General features: G+C 37.6%; 1 protein-coding gene and 1 pseudogene across 1 annotated transcript in view; one reads left to right on the forward strand and one right to left on the reverse strand.

Annotated features, from left to right (window-relative positions):
• Window positions 1–27178, forward strand: part of LOC126875440 (uncharacterized) — a 134748-nt gene that overhangs the window by 19243 nt on the left and 88327 nt on the right. The window lies entirely within an intron of this gene.
• On the reverse strand, window positions 1059–26816 carry LOC126875565 (myosin-11-like; annotated as a pseudogene).

The raw sequence follows: 27178 nt of genomic DNA on the forward strand, positions 1-27178 counted from the left end.
AATGCGTTGTCGACTTTCGTCTTGTATTGATTTATGCAAATTATTAAAAGCTAGTTCGTTTCTTTCGTTCTGTTTTTGCATAGCGTCTAGTATGGCCCGAATATTTGGATCCATACCAGTAGCCATAGAGCTAACAGAAGATGTGTCTTCTGATTTTTTGCTCATAGTGGTTATTATACTGTCGTTGGAGTCTGAACTAGTGAAGCTGTTGCGACGAGTACGATAGTGTTTAAAAGAATCCAGTTCTTTACCTGAGTATTCTTCTTTTCGTGACCAGTTTCAGTTTTGGTGATGACTGTAGTCCACTTTCCGTAGAAGTCGTTTTCACGCAAAGTGAGCTGATCTATGCAGAGGTCCGCTGATCCCTCAATCTTCAATGATGCACGTATGCCGAAATCGTGATTTCGTTTACACTGAAGCGAATGGATCCTGGCACGAAAATGGATCCTGGCCAAAATGTCACGTAAAATTGATACTTGGGTTGTAAGAGAAGAGAAAGCTGAGTCGTAACCCACCTATTAATTTTCTTTTATCGAACTTTATTATAATTTTGGCACTTACAATAATAGAATAACGCTGAACCGAAAAAGGAGTGTTGTACAAGAACTGGGTACAAGAGCTGGGTGAAGTCTCGGTTTATATACGTTTTGGTTTGAGGATGTTGAGCAGTTCGGTGTGGGTATCCTGTTTCTGATGGGGACTAAGATACGTCGCAGCCTTGGCGTCCGAAAGTCGGGGGTCGAGATCTTATCTTTGATGTAGGTTGATAAGTGATTGATGTCACATACCCGCTTCTTTAGATTGATTTTGGTCCTCCAAAACCTTAGTGTTTCTTTAGTATGGAGCGATGGAATTGGACTCTGACTGGCTCGACTTGTACTTGTTCTTCTTCGTCGTGGTATATTATGCTTTTGCTATTTCAACCTGTGAAGGTTGGCTGGTTAAATTTCGACCACGATTAATAGGGATAATTTGCGAAGTTTGACTAATTGCCGCAGTATCATGTGTTGAATCTTTTGTAGACTGTGATATAGAAACAGCCTGTGATATAGAATGATTTAGCAGTCTTTGAGTAATGATTTTATACTATCTTGTTGTTTCGTTATAGTTTGATTGTTATCCATTTGTTCCTTTGATACTTGCATTGCTTTGTTTTGTTTAGCAACTTCTACAGCCTTTTCAGCATCTACAATTGGTTCTTTTTCCATGCATGTAATTTCTTCTTCAACCAGTACAACTGTGCTTTCTTCTATAGTTCGTGTTTTTGTGTCATTTAGTAAACTTTTCAATTCAATTTCCACAATATCTGAAGCTTGAGATACCGACTCACTATCATCTTCTGCATTTTCAACACCCCAATCATCAAACATATCCTGAATTACACTTCTTTTGTTAGTTATGCGCACTTTATCTGCTTCACTTATAGATTTATTCCTTCCTTCTGTATTAGCAACATGTATAAGTACGATAATTTTGTGGCGGATCGGTATCAATAGGACGCCGACATGTCGAGGCATCAACGCAGCGCAACACCTCCCGGGCGATCCGCTGGTACCAACCGCCAACACTAGAGGGCTACGACGACAACGAGTCTATCTAACTCGCTAGCGGTCGAATATACGAGCGATTGATACAAATACCGCACCTAGCGAGACTTCCTCTACGTCTAAGGCAGGGACTACCGGGCATAGCCTTACTAACGAGTCCACCGGTAGTCCCGGGACGAAACGCACAACTCTTTTTTCATCCGTCACAATTTTATTATGAATAGTTTTCTTTTCTACATTAATTTTATGTGAACTATCAAAAGATCAATCTTGCCATTTCCATTTGTTGTTTCTTGTTGTTCTTTTCTTTAATATCAATATCATCTGCAGTTTCTAGATCACTAATAATCACTCCTGAGGTAATAGGAGTTATAGAATTGTTTCTTGTCTTTGTATGATTTAATACGTCATAATTGTCTTTCTGGCTACAATTTTCAGAAACTTCTTGAGCCACAATTTCTGTTGAGATTACTTCTATAATTGTTCCATCACTTTCTCGTGCATAATCTATCAAATTAAATTCTTCATTTACAATTTCAGTATTCTTCATTTCTTTTTGTTCTGCAGAAACATTTTTTTTTCTTCATTGGAATTTACAACAGCATCCTTTTCATGTACAGTTAAAACAATATTTTCTTCTGTACTTTCATTCATATCATTAATAGTTTCTACAGTCAGTACCATTACTTCTGAACTACTATCAACTATTTTAGACAAATCTGTGTCTGTATCCGTGACATGCAATGTTTGGTCTTTACCATCAAAAGTCTCACCAAGTGTTTTAATTAATGCTTGACACTGAGTATTAGTATCAAGCTAACTGTATCTATATTTAACATTGTACAAACGTTGTGTTTCTCAATGTTTTGTTCACCCTCATTTGTATTAAATATTCCAACATTGTTTGTACTTTCTTTATCTAAAGATGTGTCACCTGTATATCTTGAATGATTTCCAATCTCAGTTGTATTCTCTGCTTGCTCTTCTTGAAATTTCTCATCTTTTTTTTTTACATTGATCATCAATTTGTGGGTCCTTATTAATTATTTCTTGTTCTACTTCATTAATCGCAGCGTTCTTTATGCTCTCTGTCTCACTACTTTTCTTATTTTTAAAATTTTTTATTTAAATCTGTTACATCACATTTATTTACTACTAAAACATCTTGAATTATATTATCTGTACATTCATGTGACTTATTTTCTTGATTTTCTGGAATATCCTTCACATTCTTTATATCAGTCGTTGATTCTGATATTAATGAAGAAGATACATCTACTTTTATCGATGATTCTACTTTATTAATGTCACCGTGCACTTCATCTAGTTGTTCCACAGTAAAACATCGAGATTGTTACAATTACTTAAGAAGTCATGGATTGTCTATTTAAATATTTACTGCACTTTTCCATCAATTTAAGCCTTTATGGCAATTTGACATTATACAGAACACCAATGCTGTATCAGTTTATATTTTTCTTCATCATGAAGTTTTATTATAGCACCTAATTCTTCCTGATGTTTTTCTTTTTTCTTTTTCAATCTTCAAATATGAATGTGTTTTCTATGTAAATCTTCTAATTCTTGGTTCGCCTCGCGTAAGCGATTATTAACATATCTTTTATCTTCCATATCTTTTACTTTACCTTCAATTTCTACCCTACGCAATATTTCAAATTCATTTTCATTGACAAGGATTATTTTTCTTCTGTTTCAAAATCCAATTTCAATTCATTAGTTTCTTCTTCATATTTATATCCAAGATCACCCACTTTTACCGAAACATTTTCAACAACTTTTTCATATTCACCCTTTAGTTCGTCTAGTTCTCATTGAAGGGCAGATTATTTGTCCTTGTGGTTCAAGAACTACATTTTGTCTCTTTTGCAACTTTAGCTCCAGCTTATCACGTTCCTCCATTAAATTACTAACACATGAATTAAGTTTGGCCTTTCTTGTTTCAGCAAGTCAACTTCATATTAGTGACTTATGTTATTTATTTTAATTTTATTGTTAGTTCTTCAATTTGTATTCCAAAAGATTGAACTCTTTTCACGTTTGTGTGTGCGTGTGTTTTTTTTATCTATTAATTCAGATTCAAGCGCTGCTATTCTTTTCGAGAAATCCACGATACGATTTCTAAGATCGCCTTTTATAGCCTTTTCTTGCTTTAATTTCGCGTTCTTTCTTCTCTGAAACTTCCAAAAGCTGAGAACGAAGGCGCTTCACTTCGGTTTGGTGCTTCCCGTCGTAACCATATAAAATTTCTTGTTGCAATTAGCCATTATTTCTATGTCCTTTCGGTGTTACTCCTTTACTTCTGTTTTTTTTATGTAACTCTTTTGTCGTCCTCTCTTTGTTGGAACATTCTACTTGAAGATCAGCGAGTTGATGCTCGGGATCGTAATTCAATTTTTGGTCGTTAGCAATAATAAGCTCACGTGACTTCACTTTTGAACTTGAGCTTGTTTGGTCTTAATTGTGTTTTCGTGGTGCTTGTGATGTTCTAAAAGTAATCGTCACATTGCTTGCATTTTTAGTGCACATTGATACACTGCACTCTGCACAGGCAATGCTTTTGTTGTCATGAAATCTCTCTAACTTTTCAGTAACAAAATCTTTTATTTTACTATCTAATTTTGGATCATGCGCCCCTGGTGGAGATACATTATGTGTTCTCTTTTCCTTTACTATGCACACGTTTTCCTTCTGCTCTCAATTTTTCTATCATCTTGTGCTGTTGTTCTATATATTGTGTTCTTATGTTCTTCGCATATAAATCCTGTTCGAGTGGATTGATTTTATCTTTCAGTTGAGGTACATGTTTAATTCTTTGCCTGTGATTATGATGAACAACCTTAGCATATTTCTTTTTTTATGGATTTCTTGATAAACTTTTAGAAGTTGCTCGTTATATTTGTAAAGCTTTTTTACTTCGTCTTCAGCTGTTTCTTGACGGGATTTTTCTTCTTTAAGTTTTTCTGCATTCGTTTTGTCTGAACTTCTCCATTTATGCTGCTTTTCTTCGAGTAATTCATTACGTTTCGGTATCTGGCTATCCTTTTCTTTAAAACATTAATTTTTATCAGAGAGTTCTCCTATTTTTAAACTTGCTTCATTTAAGGTAACTTTATTAATTTCCGATTGATGCTTTAACATTTAATTTAAGTCTCCTATTGCTGTTTCACGTTCTTTCAACTGTTCATTAAATTTGTTGTTTAGCATATCCACTCGAGAAATTTCGAGTTCTTGAGCGTCGTTTCTTTTTTAGAAATTTGGCTTATTTTCTCTCGCCTGCTGCTACATGTTGCTGTTATTTTATCAACCTCTTTCTTTTGTTCTCTTTTTTCTTTCTTTTCTTTTTTTTCAGCAGCATATCATTGGCCGCATCTTTAGATTTTACTCTTTTAACCGTATGTTCTTCATCTAAATTTATTACATAGTCTTCACCTTCCATTCTTGTTTGTTTTGTCACTAACTCTAACATATGAGCTGCACGTCAGCTGTGCTGAGTAGGTTTTTTTTCATAAAGCAAATCTCATTTATCATCTGATATATACTTTTTGAAGTAATTTCCGTCTGTATATTTTCTTCTTTTCCCCTACTTCTTTTTCTCCTTCTAATGAATTCTTTTTATTCTGTAAAATAGTTTTCGTATCTTCAATTTTGTTAAGTGCAATTCTTATTCTTGATAACTTACTTTTATTAGGTAATTCTTGTGAATCTTCTATTACATCTTGCATATCATTTTGAGTGTGGCTTCTATCTTCAGCAAATTTAATATTTTGAACAGTAATTAATTTCGATAGCTCTTTCGGCATCAAGTAAATCGCACTTATTATTTAATATACTTTTTGAATTGACTTCTGTCTCTACGGTTTCTTCTTTTGTTTTTTCTTTGACTTTTCTTTGTTCTTCTAATCCACTCTTTTCATTTTATAAAATTTTCCTCGTATTTTCATTTTTTTTAACTTCAACTTTACCCGATCTCCTAGGTCTGCCTCTATGTTTCGCTCCTCTCTGTGCAACATTAGCACCTTTGTTTTCTTTATTTGCATCGTCGTCCAAATATTTCTTATTGAAATATTATCCTTCTTGTTATGATCTTTCCCTGCTTCTCCTAAACCTTTACTTTTTTTATCAAACCATTCTTGTAAATTTTGAGTATCTTGTGACGAAGATTGTGACAAATCACTATACAATGTTGCAATATTTTCTTTCCTTCGTTTCAAAGACTCTTTCTAGTATTCTGTCGAGCTATTGACATCAAATATTAAGTCTGTTTTAATAAAAATATAATCCTGTGAAGCGGTGTGAATTGATACTTTCTTTTCATATGAATTGTCTACATTAGACTGAAATTCTTTTGAAAATTCCTTCAAAACCATCTCCTCATTTTCTACAGTAACGTCTTTTTTCTCCAAGCTTTTGTTCAAGTTATTAGAAACTAAACTACCCTGATAACTCCAACTAGTCGCTTCTTTAATATTCTCCTGTCTTCCTAACATGATTTCGGCAATTGTTTTTCGTAGCAATTCGATTTCTTTATCGAGGAGTTGACCCTCTTCTTTTGCTTATTGGATTGAAAGGTCCATGCGCCTTTGCATTTGCGCGATTTCTTCTCGTAGTTGGTTTATCATTTCAATACTTTGTTCGTCACTACCAGTGCATGCTTTATTTTTCGACATCGTTTTAAATGTTTCTAACTCTTTGTCTGAGTCTTGTTCAAAGCTAGATAGTCTGCCCCTATATGTAAAAATGAATCCAGCGTTTACCTTGATTTGTTAGCTTCCGTAGATGCTTCCAGTTCCAAAGGCCTTCTGGTTTCGTGGATTAAGAGTTCGCCGCCGAGGATGACCGTAGTCCAAGTTAGTCCTTCCCGTAGGTATGGATGTCCTTGTTTTCCAGACGAAGCGATGTTTCACAATCCTGGGATTTAGCGTCCGTAGATGCTTTATGCTTTATGAGTGTTTCTTCCGGTTTCGTTGATAGTTACTTCGTTGTCGCGGATGACCATAGTCCCAAATAATTCTACCTTCCGTAGATGATGAACGTCTTTTGGTTTCCGAACAAACAATTTTCACTATCCTGGCAGGATCGCCGAAATGTCACGTAAAGTTGATGCTTGGATTGTAGTAAGAAGGCTGAGTCGTAACCCAACTACTAATTTTCCTTTATAAAACTTTATTATAATTTTTAACACTTACAAGAATAACACTGAACCGGAGAAAAGGGGTTGTATGAGAACAGCAACTAGAACAGGAACAACTGCCCGAGCTGGGTGAAATCTCGGTTTATATACGTTTTGGTTTTAGGATGTTGAGGGACTAGGTGTAGGTTATGATGTGGAAAAGTGTTCGAAGGTCGGGGGTCGATATACTATCTCTGATGTGGACTAAGCTGCGTCACAGCCTTGGTGTGTGCTATGATGATAAGGTGGTGATGTGTCCAAAGGAATCCGAAGGTTGGCGGTCCATGTCTTATCACTGATGTAGGTTGAAATGTGATTAATGTCACACGAAGATCGGCAGAACATTTTCTGTTTATTTTATCGATATATTGGATTAATCGCTTCTTAAAAGTTAAAATTAAGTTGAAGTTAAAGTTTCTTACTTTTCATAATTAGTTATATTAAACATTTTATCGTAAAGTCATGTAAATATGTAATATATTACCTGCAATTTTGTAAGCCTTTTCATATTAAACATGTAAATTATACTTACCATATTGGTGCAAAGATTGTTTTATTATTGTTTTATTCAGCACAGTTGTTATTTAAGACTTAGGAAGACATTTATACAGCAATCACGCCACTGTACGCATGTGTGGCGCGCGCCTCCGTACAGGGAGAGCACTTAGGCGGACTGGACTGCCGAAGCGAAAGTGTTAATGCAATTTATGTTACGATTACATTTCATTTTAGAGTAGACGGCCGCATTTTTATATAGTCCAACCTAAAATTAACCCATTGGAAAAAGAGATAATCATTTTTAATATTATGTAAATAAAAAAGGAAAATTAATTAGTTAAACAAAATGTGTTATACTTCACATAAAGTATAAAGTTCAAACCTAATTGTCTTGGAAAATGAAGCCTCAAACGAAAAAATATTATCTTATATTGTCTATTCCTTTTTCCATGTCAGTGCAAGTACAAATTGCATTACCTACACATAGCTCTTGATTCTTATCATTATGCTCTCTCCTGCAAAATATTCAGTGACACGTACAAAATCTTTACAATCAACATCATCTAATTACATCCGTTTACCAATTGCACTATTAATTACACCATATTCTGTGCGATAAATTTATACTAGGTATCCTTCACAAATTTCCATAATTTTCTTCAGATCTACATATTTAGATACCATTTTTCAGAAATTCAACATAATTTTCTGCAGATCTGTATTATGATTAAATTTTATTACCCAGTGCTCTAAAATGTTCCGTAAATGCTTCAAAATGATCAGTAAATATTATAAACTCAACTTACAGCCATTATTACCTAATTTATGTAATCTCACGAATATTCATTTATTACTAGCAGTTACTACCAACATTACCTTTTGTTCCGACCATTCGCGGGGAGACGCGATCGCGAGAAAGCACGTCAACGGAAGTCGTAAATTCCCGTTACGATTGGATAATCGACGTCACGAAATGATTTCGGTTGCGATAATACGGGTGGTTGAATTGACTTTACACTGAATTAACGGATGTAATTAATGTTTATTCCAACAACTTCTTGACTAGAAATATACAATTAAATTCGATTGATAGCTAGAGTAACAAGGTGTTGTACGCGACGCACGCCTAGATGTTGAAGGTTCAAAAAATGTATAAAGCCTGACTTTCTGTAACGATGATGCAGCGGAGAACACTTGCGATGGGTGGGTCTAATGATGCGAGAAAAGCTGATTTGTTAAGACCAAGTTCTTGTTGGGAGAGTGAGGGAAGGACTTCTCTGGTAATTGGTTAATTTTCTGGATTTGTGTGGTGGAGGAAGGGTGTTAACCGCCCCGGAGAGAATGTTGCTAGTGTGAAATATCGTACATGAGAAAAACGAACTTCTCCTATCTTTCCGTAATAAACAATATCCTCTAGACAGTGACTTAGTGCAGATGTTTGGTTCGGTCTGAAGGACCTTAGAAATTCCTAAGATTTATGATCGGCTCTTAAGACTATTGAAGGTACGCAGTGAAGGCGTTGTCATCCTGTCAGCGGTGTGTGGCCTGGTCTAGGTAGAATGTCGCACGACGTAACACCTTTCGCGAAACAGTTGAGAAAGTACCCACAATTAGAAACTAACAGACGTATCCTTAGGGCAATTTCTGATTTTCTTATCTTTTCCATTTTTCCGATTTTTCCGATTTGATTTCCGATTTTTCTTAGACCCTAACTGCAACCCTCTTGCTTTCTTACATTGGCCATGACTAACGCGATTCGGGGTGCGTTGGAAAGGGCTCCAGGTAGTTTCACACAGCGCATTCTTGGATTCTCTCTATGGAAGAAAGAAAAACGAACTTTAAGATTGTGGCGGCACGGGCCACGGAACTTTCCAACGGCTCTGGATACAAAGCGCGACGCCGTCGAAGCGCAACACCGACGTGCCCAATGTACCATCGATATCTTCACGCTCTTTCCGCCGAAATCTCGAAAGAGCATACACGTGCCAGCCCACGCTAGTGGGGGATATCGATGCGCGACGAAGGGACGAATCCGTTCGATCCGGAACAAAAGGGCAGTCAGTCTGTCTTACGCCATTAAATGTATATCTTCTCAGTACTATTGCATAGCAACGCGTCGAATGATCTCTTGGTGTCTATTGTTACTTGTTAATTGTTACCAGTTATTTGTTAATCGTATCTGTTAATTGTTATTTGTTGACTCTGACTGTTAATTCGTTCTTAATAAACTATTGTTCGTGAAAACATCTGAGTATTCCTTACGCACCTATCACGACACACCACCTCAAGATGGTTATGGATAACCAAAAACAATATTTACAACAATATTAAAACAATATTTATCGTTGATAGTAGTTATCGGTAACAGTAAAAATGTTCATTTATAATGATTATTTATAATCAGAACACACGAAAATTAATATTTTTTAATCACATAAATGTTTCAAAACATCTTTTATAATTTAGTAGGTTTTTTTATTGCCAAGGAGAGTGTACTTTTTTTTTAATAACTTCTCTCGTAAGAATTTTGCGAATAATTGTTATTTTTGGCTACTGGTAAAAATATTCAAAGTTCTTCATATTTTTTACCTTTTAAACGAAGTCAGAAAATCCTATGTAGCATATAGGGATTTAGAAACAGCCTGATTTATTTATTCTAATTGTTTTTAGGTGTCTTTACAAATTTATAATGTTCTATTACAAAGTATCTTAAGTTAGATAGTTCTACCTTTAAATATAGATAGGACATTTTATTGCAAAACCACGTATACATGTTGTTACGAAACCACCAATTTCTTAACAAATTTTTCTAACTTTTACTTCTATTCTTTATTTTCTCCTTACTATGTTTGTGTTTACGTATAAGTTGTACGTATATTGAAAAATATTAATTAAATATGTGTTGAGAATTTTGGATCTTAATAGCCGAAATAATGATATAGGAACACTAAATTAACACTTGCAATTAATATCAGAATAGTTATATGTTTATTTGATAAACGATTAAAAAATATTCATCGATACACACCTGCATGCGTCTCAGCACTTTCTTCCATACCAGACTGTTAACTCAACAGTTTACATTCCTTTGTTTTCGAGACGCCGCGCACGAACAATCTTCCACACACTGATATTCACATACATGCATCGCTACTACACAGCTAACCTAGTCTAGCACATAAAATTATACATATCTCAATAACATGATTTCAAGTCGTTTCTAGATAAAAATGCCCTATTTCGCTCCTTTTATAAAATTAATGTTCTATTTGAAGGATTTAATTAATTAATACATTATTATCTATTTATTTATTATTTATTTTTCATTATCTATTGCTATTATCTATGTATTATCTACCTGTACGCTTAGTTATAATTGTAGGTATAGGCTGTTACGAAAAGCTGACTAAATTAAATCGAATAAAGAAAAGCAAGAATCACAGGAAGAAAATGTAAAACCACAGTCTTTCAGTCTCCAAGTGTCAGATAGAATACTAAGTAACATTAGAAAAGACGGTATAAGCATCAAATGATAGCGTCTGATGTGTGGCTCAAACCCATTTGCATGTACTGAAACAATGAAGAAACACGCTTGTTTTCCAATAAGGCTCATTCCACATCAAGTCGATCATTTTTTGACGTACAAGTTAAACATTTTTTCAGTGATATAAATTACATAATTTACATGAATTGCTCATTTTCATGAAAATGGAATTCAGAAACTATTTTTGTAATCGAGTTGCTCCTTTGCAGTTTTAATGTGTAAGGTTTAACATATCTAAATGAAATATCTTTCACATTAAAAAATCAATATTTTCTGATGTTGGAAATTATAAACACACGGCTGTCTTTTAATTCTGAAAATTTGACTTCTAACTGGTTTTCAAAAATTTTCAAATATTGAATCCGCCTCAAATTTCGATCATGTTTAAGAAATGTCGACAAAATCTTTTGTTTCTTTTCAAGCGAATGAAACTCTATTAGAATATATTGCGAGTAAATGTGTTCTGTATCTTTGTGCAGCGTGCAAAGTTTAAAAGGATATATTAATCCTTTCTTGTTATTTATACAACTGATATACAACATAATACGCTTGAATATTGATCAAAAATTCATTTTTGATTGAAAATAATCTCACCTAACTATTTATATATGTGTTAAACGTGTTTTCTTTCGTACTACAAAAACATTTTTTTTTTTACGTGAAGGAAATCTTCATAGACACCTTATCACCCTTGTGCAGACGGGCTAGAAGATAGTGCCGGATTCTTACAGGCTAAAACCTCCACAGCCGGGACGGTGGTAGAGACCAGTGCGAGTTGATTGTCGAAGCCCCTGTGTGCTTAACGCCATGTATCTTTAAACCAAGCACTCTCAGTAAGTACACGCACAGAACACGCAAGGGAGCGGCTGGCCTGTTTTGCCTGTTCTATATTACTTGTAAGAGAAACTCTGGATTTTCCGTCCCTTCTTTCAATATTCTCAGCCGAGGATTTGTACTCGCGACGCGTCGTCTTCAGTTGTGTGCCTTAACGAACGTAGCTGGCTGCCCGCCGAGTTTCTAGCTGATTGGAAAGTATTTGATTCTTAATGTGGCAATGTATATCATAGAAAGTATTCTAATTAGCCTCTTGAAGAAGATGTACATTTTTCACAGCCCTCTCAAAATACAAGGGGTAAAGGTAAATAATTCCCTCAATTAAATCATTATTATTAAATCTATTATGAAGTTTTTAATAATATATTTTTACTGCTACTATAATTCTTGTAGTAAGAGATGGCAGTTCTAAAAGAATTTCTGCCTCTTCTAATGCACTTATTTTCAAGATGCCTAACTTTGCGTTTTCCATCGTACTGGCAGAGATTTTATAATGTATGGGATTAGCATAAGTTATAAATAGGTCTAATTAATAATTTGTAACAGAAGGTTTTAACCTAAAGATTTAGGTCCGATGCAAACGATCGAATTTGCAATAAATGACCTCAACGGCAATGGGTTGGAGGGATAAGAAAATACACTTGTATGTATCCTTCTTTTGTGAAACAGGAAAACTTTATTTATTCCTCTGCTTTTCCAACGGCACTGGAACGATGTTGATGCTCCAATCAAAAGCAATGTCTCTCGCTCTCGCTTTCCTAACCAAAATTGTCCTTAACGAATCATATCATCTCGTGACCGCAGACACACCCACCCCTAGCTTTCCTCCGCAACAGCATCGTCACTAAACGACTCAGTCTCCATCTTTAGAATAGACAACACCTTTTACCGAGTTTCTACCCTTAGAACGGTCGCATACTTAACGTATAAGTGTAACTAGGTTTTGCATAAAGTTATTGAAATGATTTATGTGTGTTAATTCAATGTGTATTCCATTGTGATTGCTGAATTCATAACAAAGTTTAATAAAAGCAAAATTGATAGTTGTGTTACGACTCAGCTATTTTATTTTATCATCCAACCCTCAACTATACGTGAGACTAGCCGTTGGCAGGATGATTTCTTCTTTGTTTCTGTAGTTAGTTGCTACAGTTATTGTTATGGTTTTTATAAACTAGTAATTTGTTGCTCATGCTCAATTTAGATGTTCTTGCTGTAAGATAGTGCAACGACTTTCTCATTATCATTAGGTGTTTAATGTTTTCCAGTCCAACTTATGATCCAAATGCAGTACAAGAAGTTGTTTGTTGGATTTCCTGATTTAACAATTTAAACTCAGAAGATTCTTTCTCCTTAAAAATGAAGACAATGTACGAAAACTTGTTTGAGTTTAATTGGATTTTGTTATCTCTCGCTTAGCGTTCTATATTATATACGTACGTTTTAGGTTTCTTCTTGCTATTTTAATGTTTCCATGTTTGGATGGGACATTTTCAGATGTTCTTTTCCTTTTTCTTTTTATTATTTAATTTGTACTTTGCAATTTGTCCACATTCGGCAAATTTTTCTAGCTTATTTTCAGATGTTAACATAGCGAAGGAATAATTTTCCGTTTTCAGCGTTGTTAGCAATAAACAAAATAGAAAATGGGTTCGAGGACATTTTCTTGTGGAACCGTAAATTTTTTTCAGAGAGGACACTTACACTTCTAATCTTAACATACAAATACCTATTCGTAATGTGGAAGAAAATAATTCTATATGTGCTATTCAGCAGAATTGTTAATAACTTCCTTAAAATCCTTCATTTTATCATATAATACATAAAATCATTCAGACTTTAGCGGAGGCTTTTTCCACATTCAGAAGCAACGCGGTGCAGTATTTTCCTCCTTCCGTTGATTTAATTACGTCGCCTGTCATTCTGTGTATTTACTTTACTGTATTTTGATTCTGCCCAAATCTAAATTGTTGGCCTAGGATTAGGTATTTGGCTATTGGCGGGGTAGCCAGCTACGCTCGTTAAGGCCCGGGACTGGAGACGACGTATCGTTTTTTTTTAATTTAATTCTATACATTCACAATTTGTCCAGTTTGGACATTTGGTAGAATTTTTTAGCTGTTTGATTATTATGTGGGTGGCTACCCCCAATGGGATACCATCTTCGTGTTTGTTAGGTTATGTCGTTTGTGATGTCTGCTGTGTGTTTCCTTTTCAGTCTTCTATCCATGTTTGAGGTGTTGATCGTTTCCACAGCTTTGGTGTATTCCTATTCTTTATTTATATTTTCCTGCGTGTTTGCTAATTTCCTCTTTGACCGTTGGTATTCCTAGGTCCTTCCGTATATCCTCGTTTCTAACGTGCCATGGGGCGTTTACTATTGTTCTAAGAATTTTAGCTTGTACTGTCTCTATTTTGTTTATATGGTTCATTCCTGCTGCCCCCATAGTGGTATTCCGTACGTCCAGATTGGTTTTATGATTGTTTTGTATATTTTTAATCTATACGACGCATCGTGAGTTCGAATCCTCGCCCTGGATATATTTCCAAAGGATGGAAAACCCAAAATCTCCCACAAAAGCTAATATACGACAGAGGCAAGCCAAGCGCTCCCTTGCGTGTTGTGTTGGTACTTTTTGAGCTTGGTAGAGTTGCTTGGTAAGCACCCCAGGACGAACGAACACTCACACTTCCGACCATGTTCCTACTATTCCGACCGTGGAGGTTTTAGCCGGTAAGAGTCCGGCCGACACTACCTCCTGCCGCCCAGTGACCCCCGACCAGCACGATGGAGAAGTAAGATGTTTTCTATGAGAACTTCCTCCACAAAAAAAAATAAAAAATAAAAAACAGAGGCAATCATTAACAGCTGAAACGAAAGGACAAAAAGAAACAAAAAAATAAAAAAAGAAAGAAAAGAAAAAAAAATTTTTCTAATGCGGTCGAGGAAGAGGGAGGTCAGGAGGCCCTGGACCGCTCCGCTACCGCCCACCATGGGTCTCGACTTACAGGGAGGTGGCGCTAGCGGCAATGGCGTCCCCTAATGCCAAATTAATCAGTTAGGAAACTTTTAGGAGAATGAACCGGCAGTAATTCGCAAGAGATTCCGTGGCATTCCTGTCACACGCGTAGGCAGGCCATCGTGGAGTTTTAGTCGGTAAGAGTTCGACACTGCTATGCTGCTCCAGCACCAACAAAGTGTCCATGAGGATTTTTCCACGTACACAAAAAAAGGGATTTAGCTATTATTTCATCCATTCATCTTTCGTCAATTGTCTTCTCTACTATTTTGGATGTTGGATTCCATAGTATGGATCGAAGAATCGAATAGTTTTAATATCAACATATACATTCAAACTATGATATATTAGGTTGGCAACTAAATGATTGCGGATCTTGTCATTCCCACTTAATGGTAAAATCCGCAATCACTCAGTTGCCAATCCAATAGTACACGATTCCTCTTGTTTTTATCCTATCCGTGGTTTGCAGGGAATTTATGGAAAAAGAAAGTTGGCTTGTCTCGTCGATAGCTGGTTATGGAATGGTTGGAAGAGTTTTTGTAAAATTTCTGTGTGGGAAAAAATAAGAAAGGTTAAAAGCCTGACGCTGCTGGTGGTGTCTCTGGTCTTCGTATGGTTCAACATTTACGTCCGGCTTAAAGCCATCCGTTCTTAAACGATGGTGGAAAAAATGATCCTCGTTAAATACTACATAACAAGGTAAGACACGACACAACATACGATTAACAGATTCAAAGAAAAGCCAGAATACAATATAGATATAATTGGAAGGAAAGTTACTGGTTATAAGCGGATGGTGGTATTAAATTCTTATTTGCTTTTTCTAACACTATCTGTGCACGTTTCCATATCTGTGGAAAATTTCCTAGCCTGAAAATAAAAATCTTACTCCTTTGTCCGGAATTTCTTTTAATATTTTTGCTGTTATTATATCGTTGTTGAGATATGTGTAATTTTCTGTGCTGGACTGAGTTAAGTGCGTAGTAGAAATACTTATATGTATATATCAGTGTGTGGAAGTATGTGTGTGTGCGCAGCGTCTCGAAACAAAGGAATGTCAGTCGGTTAAGGGTCGTCGAAGAGTCGGTTTACAGTCGGGTATAGTAGAAGGTGCTGAGACGCGTGCAAGTGTTTTTTTTTTTTTTTTTTTTTTTTTTATTTATTTGTTGAAATTACAATCAATTCTCGCGTTGAGAATTTTCAGTAATTTTTCTGGCGTGGCGCAGTGACATGGCTGTTTATTTACAATAAGTTAATACTTATTATAGATAGTTATAATTTATGATCTATATGTATTATAAGTAAGTGCATATGCTTGATTTGGATAATTAAATGAATCTAACGTTTAGGCCTAGCGGGTAGTGCCTCTTCAGCCTGCGAATCTGGTCCGTCGTATCGAGTAGTCCAGTGATTAGGGGGTTTCGGTGTTTGTTGATTCTTTTGCTGTATCTGTTGCTATATTTTGCTATTTCCTCTTTGACGGTGGGTATCTTGAGGTCGCGGTGTATTGTTTCATTGGTTACATACCAAGGTGCGTCAATTAGGGATCTTAGCGTTTTCGATTGAAAGCGTTGGAGTATTTCGATGTTGGAGTTACTTGCTGTTCCCCATAGTTGGATTCCGTAGGTCCAGACAGGTTTTATTACGGTCTTGTAGAGGGTAATTTTATTCTGTAAGTTTAGTTTGGAGCGTCGGCCCGTGAGCCAGTAGAGTTTTTTTAGTTTGTCCTTTAGTTGCTTCCTTTTATCTGAGATGTGTGTCTTCCACGTTAGTCTCCTGTCCAGGGTCATGCCCAGGTATCGGACTGTGTCCCTGCTAGGAACTGTTGCATTGTTGATGGTGACCTGGGGGCAGGTTTGTTTTCGGAGCGTGAAGGTTACATGTGAGGATTTCTTTTCGTTGACTTTGAAGCCCCATTTGTGAAACCACTTTTCCATGGAGTCGAGACTTCGCTGGAGAGTGGATGAGGCTATTACCGGGTCTGCGTGGGAAGCTAATAGCGCTGTGTCGTCTGCAAATGTCGCTATTGTTATATCGTCTGATATAGGTAGGTCGGCAGTGTAGATGGAGTACAGTAGGGGACCGAGGACACTACCTTGGGGTATGCCGGCTTCTATTGGGAATGTTGCGGAAGTGGCGTCTAGGTATTTAACCATGAATTGTCTATTGGTTAGGTATGATTTTAGGATGGAGAAGTAGGGGTGGGGTAGGATCTTTTTAAGTTTGTATAGTAGCCCTTCATGCCATACTTTATCGAATGCCTGTTGGATGTCTAGGAAAACCGCTGAGCAATATTCTTTCTTTTCAAGTGTTTGGCTGATCGTATGAGTTAAGCGGTGGATTTGCTCTACTGTAGAATGATGTTTTCGGAAGCCGAATTGGTGATCTGGGAGTGTTTTCAAGTTCTCTAGGATTGGAAGGAGTCGGTTCGTGAGCATCTTCTCGAATAGTTTGGACAGGGTAGGTAAAAGACTGATTGGGCGATAGGAGCAGGTTTCGTGTATCGGTTTACCGGGTTTAGGGATGAGGGTAATCAATGAGATTTTCCAAGCCTTAGGATAGTGTTCCAGGCGAAGGATAGCATTAAAAATCGATGTGATGAGTGCTATCCCTTTTGTGGGAAGTTCCTTGATTGCTCTATTGCCTATTAGGTCGTGTACTGCTGCTTTCTTGGGGTTAAGGCGACTGATTGTTTCTATAGTCTCAGCAGAGGAGAAGGGTTCGATAGGAGGGGACATTTGGAAGGGGGTGTGTAGGTATTCAGTAACGTCCGCGGCGGCTTGGGGGGAATGGGGTTTGAATACTTTTGACTAGTGTTTTGCAAACAGGTCGGCTTTTTCGATAGGGCTTCGCGCCCATCCACCTTGCGGGCGGCGGATAGGTGGGATTATTTGTGGGGGGCGTGTGAGTTTCCTGGAGGCCTTCCATAGTGAGTAGTTGGTGTCGGCTGTGGGCGATAAGCTGGCGAGGTATTTATGGAAGCAGTCGTTGTTATAGTTTGTTAAGGTTCTGGTTAGCTTTCTAGTTGCGTTGTTAAGTTTTCGTTTGTCCTCCGGTGTTCTGTGGGTCTGCCATACTCTTCTTAGTCTGCGTTTTTCTGCTATTTTTTTTAATATGAATTGTGGATATTCTTGTTTGCTGTTGGTTGGCTTTGTCGGTGTGGAGAGGCGGATTGCGTTTATTATGCTCGTGTTTAAGTATTCCGTGGCTGCTTCGATATCTTCCTTTGTTTTTAGTGGGGTGAAGGCTGAGGTTGAGTGTGTAAAGACTTCTCTGAAGAGCTGCCAGTTGGTGTGTTGGTTGTGAATGGAGCCATTAGGTGTACTCTCGATGATTGTTGAACTGACTGTTGCTATCACGGGAGAATGATCAGAGGAGAGATCTGCCGAGGAGTTGATCTGGACGTGTCTTGATGGGATATTTTTAGTTATGAAGAAGTCGAGGAGGTCGGGTATTTTGTTGGTGTCAGTGGGCCAGTATGTGGGTTCGTATGTGGTGAGGTAGTTGAGGTTGTTGTTTATTATGCTGTTTAAGAGGTTTTTGCCTCTTGCTGTAACCAGTCTGCTGCCCCATTGGATGTGCTTGGCGTTATAGTCTCCTCCAACTATGAATCTGTTGCCCAGGGTGTCCAGGAAGTTATCAAAGTCTTCTTTGGCGATGGAGTGTCTGGGAGGGCAGTATACTGCTGAGGTGGTGATTGAGCCATGACAGTCTTCTATTGCTACGTTTGTTGCTTGGAGGTAGTCTTTCTGGAATGGTGGGAGTTCGTAGTGCTTAATACTTGCTTTGATTATTATTCCGGTGCCACCGTGGGCCTTTCCGCTGGGGTGTTGAGTATGGTAGAATTTGTAACCATTTATTTTCAGGTAGCTCTTGTCGGTGAAGTGGGTTTCCGATACGAGCATTACGTCGATTTGCTGGTGTTTTAAGAAGAGTTCTAGTTCACGTTTGTGTTGCGCTAGACCGTTGGCGTTCCAGAGAGCTATGCGCCTTGGTTTCATTTTGAGTCGGGGCGTGCTAATTTTTCCACGATGAGTGTTAGTAGCGATAGCAAGTGATTTATTTGCTCCGATTGTTTCTCTATTAGCTTTTCGAGCCTTGAGGAGTTGTCTGCGTTTGGTGGGTTGGGGACACTGTTTTGGGGAAGGTTCCTTTGGCTGTTCGGGTTATTTTGGATGCCTTGTAATGCTTGGGCATAGGAGGTTGAGGTGGAGATGAAATTGGTAGGACTGGGTGTTTGGTTGGTTGAGGGGGTTGGGGTAGTCGAGAATTTCGGCGGGCTGGTTGTTTGGTTGGATACCTCTTTTGCTCTGAGCTTAGGGTACCTGTTCGTGTATAGTGTTTTATATGCTGGGCAGCCTTTGTAGTTGGCAGGGTGGTCCCCTTGGCAGTGGATGCATTTCGCTGGGGTTTCCGGTGATTTGGCGCACTGGTCAGTGGAGTGAGAGCCTGCGCATTTAACGCAGCGGAAAGTATGGTTGCAGTATTTCTGCGTATGACCGTACCTTTGGCACCTTTTGCACTGCACTATTTCTTTTTTCACGAGCGGTGGCTCGATCTTTACTATCGCGTTCATTAGGCGACTGACGCTGTATATTTCCTTATTATTCGGTTTTTGCTTAATGTCTAGGAAGAATAAGGATAACGGATCTTTCGAGACTCTATGCCTTATGTTACTTACGTTGATGACTTCGTGGCCGAGTTTTGAGAGTTCGTATTTTAGTTCGTCTATGTCTGCTGAGTGGTGTATGTTTCGTAGGACCACCCGGAAAGGCCTTTCCTGTTTGAGTTGGTAGGTGTGGAAGTTGGCGTTCAGGGTCCTGAGTGTCTTGGTGAGTTTTCTGTAAGCTTCTGGGTTCGTCGGTAGTATTTTCACCTTGTTGTTGCTTATCTTAAGGTTATATTCCTCCTTGCTGATATCTCTCTCTAGGGACTTGGTCATTGTCTGTATGTCAATGACGTCGTCTACAAATATTGGTGGGGGAGGGGGGATTCTCTGTGAAAGTTGGTTTGGTGGCGGTTCTACGATTTCCATGGCGTCGTTTGAGGATTCCAGTACGGCGAACCTGTTGTGTGTGTTTATTTGCGTTGCTGGTTCAATTTTCCTTTTTTTTGTAGTATTAGCGTCGTTAGTGCGGAGAGTTCTGCTGCACTTCTGCCACGGGGGGGGGGGGGTAGCACGGGGTAGCTGCGAGTCTGCTCCGGAGAGCCTGGTCGCGGTTGCTGGGCCATCATCGAGCTAGTTAATTCGGAATGAACAACTAGTCGTGAGGCTGAGAGGCTAGTATTCGGGTTGGGGTTAGGTGTGTGGGATTTTCTTCTCCCTAGAGGGTAAGGGACACTTAGCTGCGTTCTCTTTCGACAGTTGGGCGACACGTGTTGTTTTCGAACTACGCTGGGCACTAGAGACACGTCTGCACGCTTCGGCACTCCACAGCGAACTGTTACTCGAACAATGTAAACGAATACGCGTGCAAGTGTGTATCGATAAATATATAAAGAATCGTCCATGTAATAAATATATCATTATTTTAGTAATAACTGTCAATATAAATTTAATGTTCCTATAACATTATTTCGGCTTCAAAGATCCACAATTCTCAACAATCGTATTCAGGTTTTTTCTGTTGTTTCTTTAGGTTTTTGATTATTGCTTTCTTTTATTATTCTTGCTTAAAATTTGTTACTCGTTAACGCAGTCGATATTTGGTTCTTGTATGTTTAAACATTGTTAGCATCCATTTATATTATTATTTGGTTTATAGCATGTCTGGCGATAATTGGAAGAAATAATTTTTTTGCAGCTCCTTTCTTACAATCCAACATTTGCAGCTTCCCGGACGATTGTTTCTGCAATTTGCACAGATTACCTCTTTTATTTTTTTACATATGAACTTTACTAATCGAGAGATACACACCTGAACATTTGACACGAGTCGGTAATTTATTACAATAATTTTTCGTGCGTCCATGTCGTTCACACACTGTGGAATATTATTATTAGCTCTTGGCGTTTCTACTTTTATGAACATATCACATACCAGATTCGTATCATAAATTTCCTTGTTGTTTTTGTCTTATTCACGTTCAGAGAGAAACATTGACAATAGTGTTAAAGCAACACTTTCGCTTAAGTAAATTACGTTGTGTAGCTTGTGTCTCCTTTCCAATAGATCTGTTTTGATATATTTTATGTCAAGTTTTGGGTGTTTAATTTACTTATAATTCTCAATGAGAATTGATTGTAAAAAGTCTACCAAATAAAAAAAAAGTTTTGGGTGTAATTCTTTTATTGTCACCTGAAACCTTTTAATATCTTTGCTTAGTAGGTATAATAATTTACATTTTTATTTTTTAGAATATTTCTTACTATCCTGTATGCGTCTGAATCGAGCTCTTGTAATTTCATTTGTTCTTCCAATTGTTTCGTTATATGTTTTTTGGTTTTTATATGTAGTTTTAACGTTTTTTTGTCTTATTTAACTTACATTACATTTAATGTATAGTTTTTGATATAAAAGTAGAATGATTTTGTAAACTCTCATCACTGAGGTTTTGTAATGTTATACATCTGTTTGACGTTTACGAATCTTCTAACCACTTGATATTGGATTTCACGTTAATTAGTCTTATTTTCGTACGTGAATTTTCCAAATCTACTTTTGTTCCTCTTTTCCTTTTTAATATGGGTAGCTTCCATTGTACATTGATAGGTTTTTCATTTCCGTTTGGCATCTAATAAAGAATTAAACGTGTGTTGCAAAACGTGTTTTTTTCTAAAAAATGTCAAAGTTATTGAAATTTTTCTGAATGATATTTCTGAATTTGATAAATTTACAAATTTATATCTCCTCTTAACATTTAACGCTCCAAGTGTGCCTCCCATGCAGCACCTATGTGTGGTGCGGTGCGGTACTTTTTTAAAAATCTAACACTTAAATACTTTTTCCTTTTTTTTTTTTTAGTTGGAAGAATTTTACAACCAATTCTCATGGAGAATTATAAGTAATAGCTTTTAATTATAGTAATTGCCAATTAATAGGCTAAGCGTCGGCCACAAAAAAGCGATTATTCGGCTATCGATCGGTAAAGTGTGAGGTGGATATGTCACAATAGTTACTGAAGGTACACGCAAATATGTTCGACAACCAATAACGTCTATTAAACTTCATTACTCAATAACAATGAACGATTAACAACGATTGAGTAACAATTAACAGCGGTTAAATAACAATTAACGGTTAACTACGGTTAACGCTTGACGACTATTAACAACAGCGACGATTGACCGAACTCTCAAGAATAGTCGACTCGTTTTTCTTCATCAATCGCAGCTCGAGGTAGAATGTGCTTTTTGTTCCAGATCGAACGGATTCCTTCCTTCGTTGCCTATCGGTATCCCCACTAGCGTGCGTTCATTAGATGTGCCGCAGCGGCTGGCTTTCCGAGAATTGGGCGGAATGAGCGTGAAGATATCGATGGCACATTGGGCACATCGGTGTTGCGCTTTGACGGAATAGTGCTTTGTATCGCGAAGCCGTTTGAAAGTTCCGTTTTTTTTTATTTTTTTATTATTTAATTTATACTTTACAATTTGTCCAGCTGGACATTTGGTAAATTTTTCTAACTTAATTGGTAAGTAACATGTGGGTGGCTACCCCCAGTGAGATACCATCTTCGAATTTGATTGTTTTATTTCCTTAGTGAGGTGAGTATTTGTTTGTTAGGTTATGTTCTTTGTGAGATCTGTTGGGTGTTTCCTTTCAAATCTTCTTTTTATGCTTGATGCGCCTACCGTTTCCGCTGCCAGCCGGGTTGAGTGCGTTGCTATTCTTTCTCTGCACCTTCTTGCACATCTGTTAATCTCCTCCTTGATCGTTGGTATTCCCTGGTCTTTCCAAATGACCTCGTTTCTAACGTACCATGGCGCGATTACTATTGTTCTAAGTATTTTAGATTGCATTGCCTCTATTTTGATTATATGGCTCATTGCTGCTGTCCTCCATAGTGGTATTCCGTATATCCAGATTGGTTTTATGATCATTTTATACATTTTTAGTTTGTTTTCTATACTTAGTTTGGATTTTCGACTTGTTAGCCAGTACATTTGTCTCCTTGCTATCTGTATTTTGCCTATTATTGCTTTAATATGCTGTTTCCATGTGAATCGTGTATCTAGGTGAAGTCCTAGGTATTTGACTTGCCTTGTTTGCGGTATGTGCGTGCCGTCCAGTATAATGTTTGGTGGTTTCTGTTTTCGCAGTGTGTAATGTATTTGAATTTATCAGGGTTTGCTTTAATTTGTTTTGCTTGAAGCCACTTTTCTATTTTTGTGATATGTTCTTGTAGTAATGTAACTGCTGCTGCAAGGTTAGTGCGCCTGACTAGTACAGCTGTGTCATCCGCGAATGTCAGTATTTTGCTATTGTTAGTTGTTGGTATGTTGGCCGTGTATAATGTGTATAAAATTGGTCCTAGGACGCTTCCTTGCGGAACTCCTGCCTTGATTCCTTTAACTTCAGAGTATGTGCCTTTGATTTTTACTATGAAGGTTCTCCTGCTTAGGTATGATTTGACTGATTGGTATATCTGCTCCGGGAACTGTTTTCTGATTGATTGAAGTAGGCTATTGTGGTTTATTTTATCGAATGCTTTTTCGATGTCCATAAAGAGTGCCGTGCAATATTGTTTTGTTTCCAGCGCCTGTAACATTTCATTGACGAGTCTGTGCGTTTGTTCTATTGTGGAGTGTTTGTTTTTGAATCCGAATTGGTGATCCGGTATTAATTGATTCTTCTCTATTATAGGTTTTATGCGGTCGTAAATTACTTTCTCTAGTATCTTAGAGAACACAGGAAGTAATGAGATTGGTCTGTATGATTTGGTATCGTGTGGGTCCTTGCATGGTTTGGGTAACATTATGATTTGTGCCAGTTTCCAAGTTTGTGGAAAGTATTGTATTCTTAGTATTGCGTTAACTATTATCGTGATTTGTCTTATCGCTTTTGGCGGAAGGTTTTTCAAGATTTTGCCGTTAATTAGGTCGATTCCTGGTGCTTTATTATTTTTTGTTTTCTCAATTATGTTTCTGATTTCTTGTGCTGTTGCTTTGGGTATGGTATAGTGACTATTGTGGTTGTTGCTGTTGATATTATGTGGGGTAAATGTGTTGCATAGGTGGTTGGAAAATTCTTCAGCTTCCTCTTCGTTGCTTCTTGCCCATGTGTTATCTGCTCTTCTGATTGCTGGGAGCATTTTTATTGTCTTCCTTATTTTTTTTTTTTTTTTTGGCTGTCCATAGGGAGTAGTTGTAGATCTCGTGTGCAGATAGTAACTCGATGAACTTTGTAAACTCGTTGTTTTTGTGCTCTCTTATTTTGTTTTTTATTTCTTTTGCGAGTTTGTTTAGGTGTTTTTTGTTTTCTTTTGTTCTATGTTTTTACCATTTTGCTTTCACTTTTCTTTTTTCTCTAATTTTTTCAAAGATGTCTGGCGGAATTATTTTTGTTCGTCTATTGGTTGATTCAGGTATAGTGGTTGCCCTTGCGGCTTCTTGAATAGTTTCTGTAAATGTTGTTACTGCTTGATCGATTTGTTCAGGTGTTTTCAGTGGGATGTTGCAGCTGATTTTGCTCTCAATTATTTCTTTAAATGTTTGCCATTTGGTTTTATTGCATAGCGTCTCTGAATTGCTGTAAAGTACTGGTTTGTTCCTATATGTAATTATTATAGGCGTATGGTCGGAGGTAAGTTCGAGGCTGGGTGCTATGTTTAGTTTATTTGCGTTTAGTCCCTTTGTAACTGCAAAATCTAGTAGGTCAGGTATTTTGCTCAAGTCTGTCGGCCAGTATGTCGGTCTTCCCGTGGATAATATATTGAGGTTATTGTTTTTAGTGTAGTTTTCCAAAGTTCTACCTCGTGATGTAGTGATTCTTAATCCCCATAGTGTGTGCTTTGAGTTGTAGTCTCCAGCTGCGATATACTTGTCACCTAAGTTTCGAAAGTACTCTTCCCACATTTGTGATGTGATTTTGTGTCGCGGTGGTACATATACTGCTGACAACTGTAAATGGTTGCTGCTAGTTTGTACAGTGACGGTGGTTGCTTGTATATGTTCCTTACTAACCTGGCTGTGTAAGTGATGTTTAGTGTCGTTTTTTATTACTACTGCGGTCCCTCCGTGTGCTCTTCCTGAGGGATGCTTAGTATCATATATGGTGTAGTACGGTATTTTTATGTAACTTTTTGTAGTGAAGTGCGTTTCTGATACGAGTAATATGTCGATATTATTGTTGTACAATAATGTTTTAGTTTCTAGGGCCCTTTGTTCTAGGCCGTTAGAGTTCCAGGCTGCTATTTTAAGCATGTCTATTTTTATTTTTTGCTCAGCATGTTAGTAAGTAATTGTAGCATGACTATTATTTGTTATGTTTGCTGTCTGAGGTTCCGTGACACGTGCCGCCACAAGTGTTATAAACTTGCAAGTCGAAGTATGATCGCAATTATGGGGTCGATATTCGCAATTAAAAGAGGTAGTGTTAAAGGTTAAAAAATGAGAATAATTAACAGTAAATTTGTATTTGTGCTCAAAGTTTTAATCAACTTATTCTTTATACAGAGTGGATGGTAACTGGATGTACAAGCGGAAAGGGTGATTCTACGCGAAAAAGAGGTCGGAAATATAGAATAAAAATTTGTTTCGTTTTCGAGAAAATCGACTCTGAATTTTCGCTCGGTACGCGTGCACTTTATCACGTCTCGTTATAACGGATCTCACTGTAGATCGTTGTGTCGATGGAAAAATTAAAAAAAGAAAAAATTAAAAAAAAAATTTTTAATCTATATTTTCGACTTCATTTTTCGCATAGAATCACCCCCTTTCCGCTTGTACCACCAGTTACCAACCACTCTGTATATTCTTTATATATATGTCGAAGATGAAAGAACACCGGAAACTCTGGAATTTTGGATAATCCCGCAACATTGTAATCTAGAGTCTACGATAGCAGTAATTAAACAATTGTAGTTATTCAATCCGATTGTAATTGTTCGAGATTAGTGATAGTGAGCTTTGGCTCGAGGCAACAGTCAGTCGCCAAACGTAACCGCAGTCAAGGAATGAACGCTTTGTCTAACAAAAGTATGGAGTAATTCTATAGTTCTTCTTAAAAGAAATATTTGTGGCGGCACGCGACAGTAAACGTTCCAACGGTTTCTGACCCGTGGCTCGCCACATGCATTCTTTGAGCAAGGTGATTGCCAGATGTCGATGCGTCTCCGCAGTACATGTTCAGCTAGCCCGAGGGCCCGTTATTAATCTTAAGATTTAGTCAACTAAAGTCCTTCAAACAGACAAAAAGTCTTTGTCCCAACTACGGAAAAATAGGGGAGACCTATTTTTCAACGAGCGGCGTCTCCCACTAGCAACTTTCCCTCGAGGGCGGCTAGCATCTTTTTCTAACCACCGGTATGGAGATTGACCAATTAGCAGCAACGCCAATTTCCCTTACTTTCTGAACGAAGGCTTTTCTCGACGAATCCGATGCTCTCGTATCCTTAGACACACCCCATTATAGTTTTCCTCTGTGGCATCATCTGGACGGGAAAGGCATTCTCGTTCGCGATCTCACTAATGAAAGGAGTAACCCTTTACGACCAGTGAATATCACGCATACGACTTAGATTTTGTGAGTACGTTCATCTATCATCCCGTCGACCGCGGATTCGTTATTGAACCTAGGATCATTGTCATTAGTTTCTCGAGTGCCTAACTACCACGCTTACTTGTCCGGCTCTATAATAATCGTATTTGCACTAGTCAATGTCTTCTCTATTGCATAACGACAACGTGTAATCCAAACGAAGATTCGTTTCACGCCCCTAACCCTAATTCTAATGTCCGCTCCGACATCAGAAGTGGGATCAGTGCCGATTATAACAGTGCAAGAGCTTACGACCATCGTGCGCGAGTTAATTCCGTCGCTAGTGCAAAAATGGAGTGTGGAACCTAACAATTTTTCGACTCCGCTGCCTGGTGCGCAGCTACCAATCTGATTATGAAGGAAGATCCTTTACAAAGCAGTGCCCTGAATATAATTTCAATACCGAGTGTCGAATTGACTTCTACTTAGTGGAGGCGCTAACTGGTAGATCAAGCCATCCGGGTGAGTCGTTTCCATTTTACCCTGATTTCGGAGCCGAGTGTTCGCTAATTAAAGAATCCGTAGTCTTGAGAATTTCTGGCAAAAGAACGATTGATATAGTAGTAATGCGAGGAATAAGAAATATTGGTACTAAACGTATCGCTCAAATCTTGTCCGTTGCAGGTGTCGGTGGTTAGAGATAAACCTTTCATGTTCTCGCTGATAGTTATTTAACAATACGATATCGCGATTACTCGTTAAATTTTAGCCAAGATTTTGACGTAATATTACACAAAATAGCCTCGCTATGTGTAAAACAAAAATAATTAATGCCTGTAATAAAACCGCTGAAAACGAGATCGATGTTAATGAAGTTGACAATGAGGTACGTTGTAGCG

This window comes from Bombus huntii, chromosome 18 (genome assembly GCF_024542735.1).
Source record: "Bombus huntii isolate Logan2020A chromosome 18, iyBomHunt1.1, whole genome shotgun sequence".
Lineage (NCBI taxonomy): Eukaryota > Metazoa > Arthropoda > Insecta > Hymenoptera > Apidae > Bombus > Bombus huntii.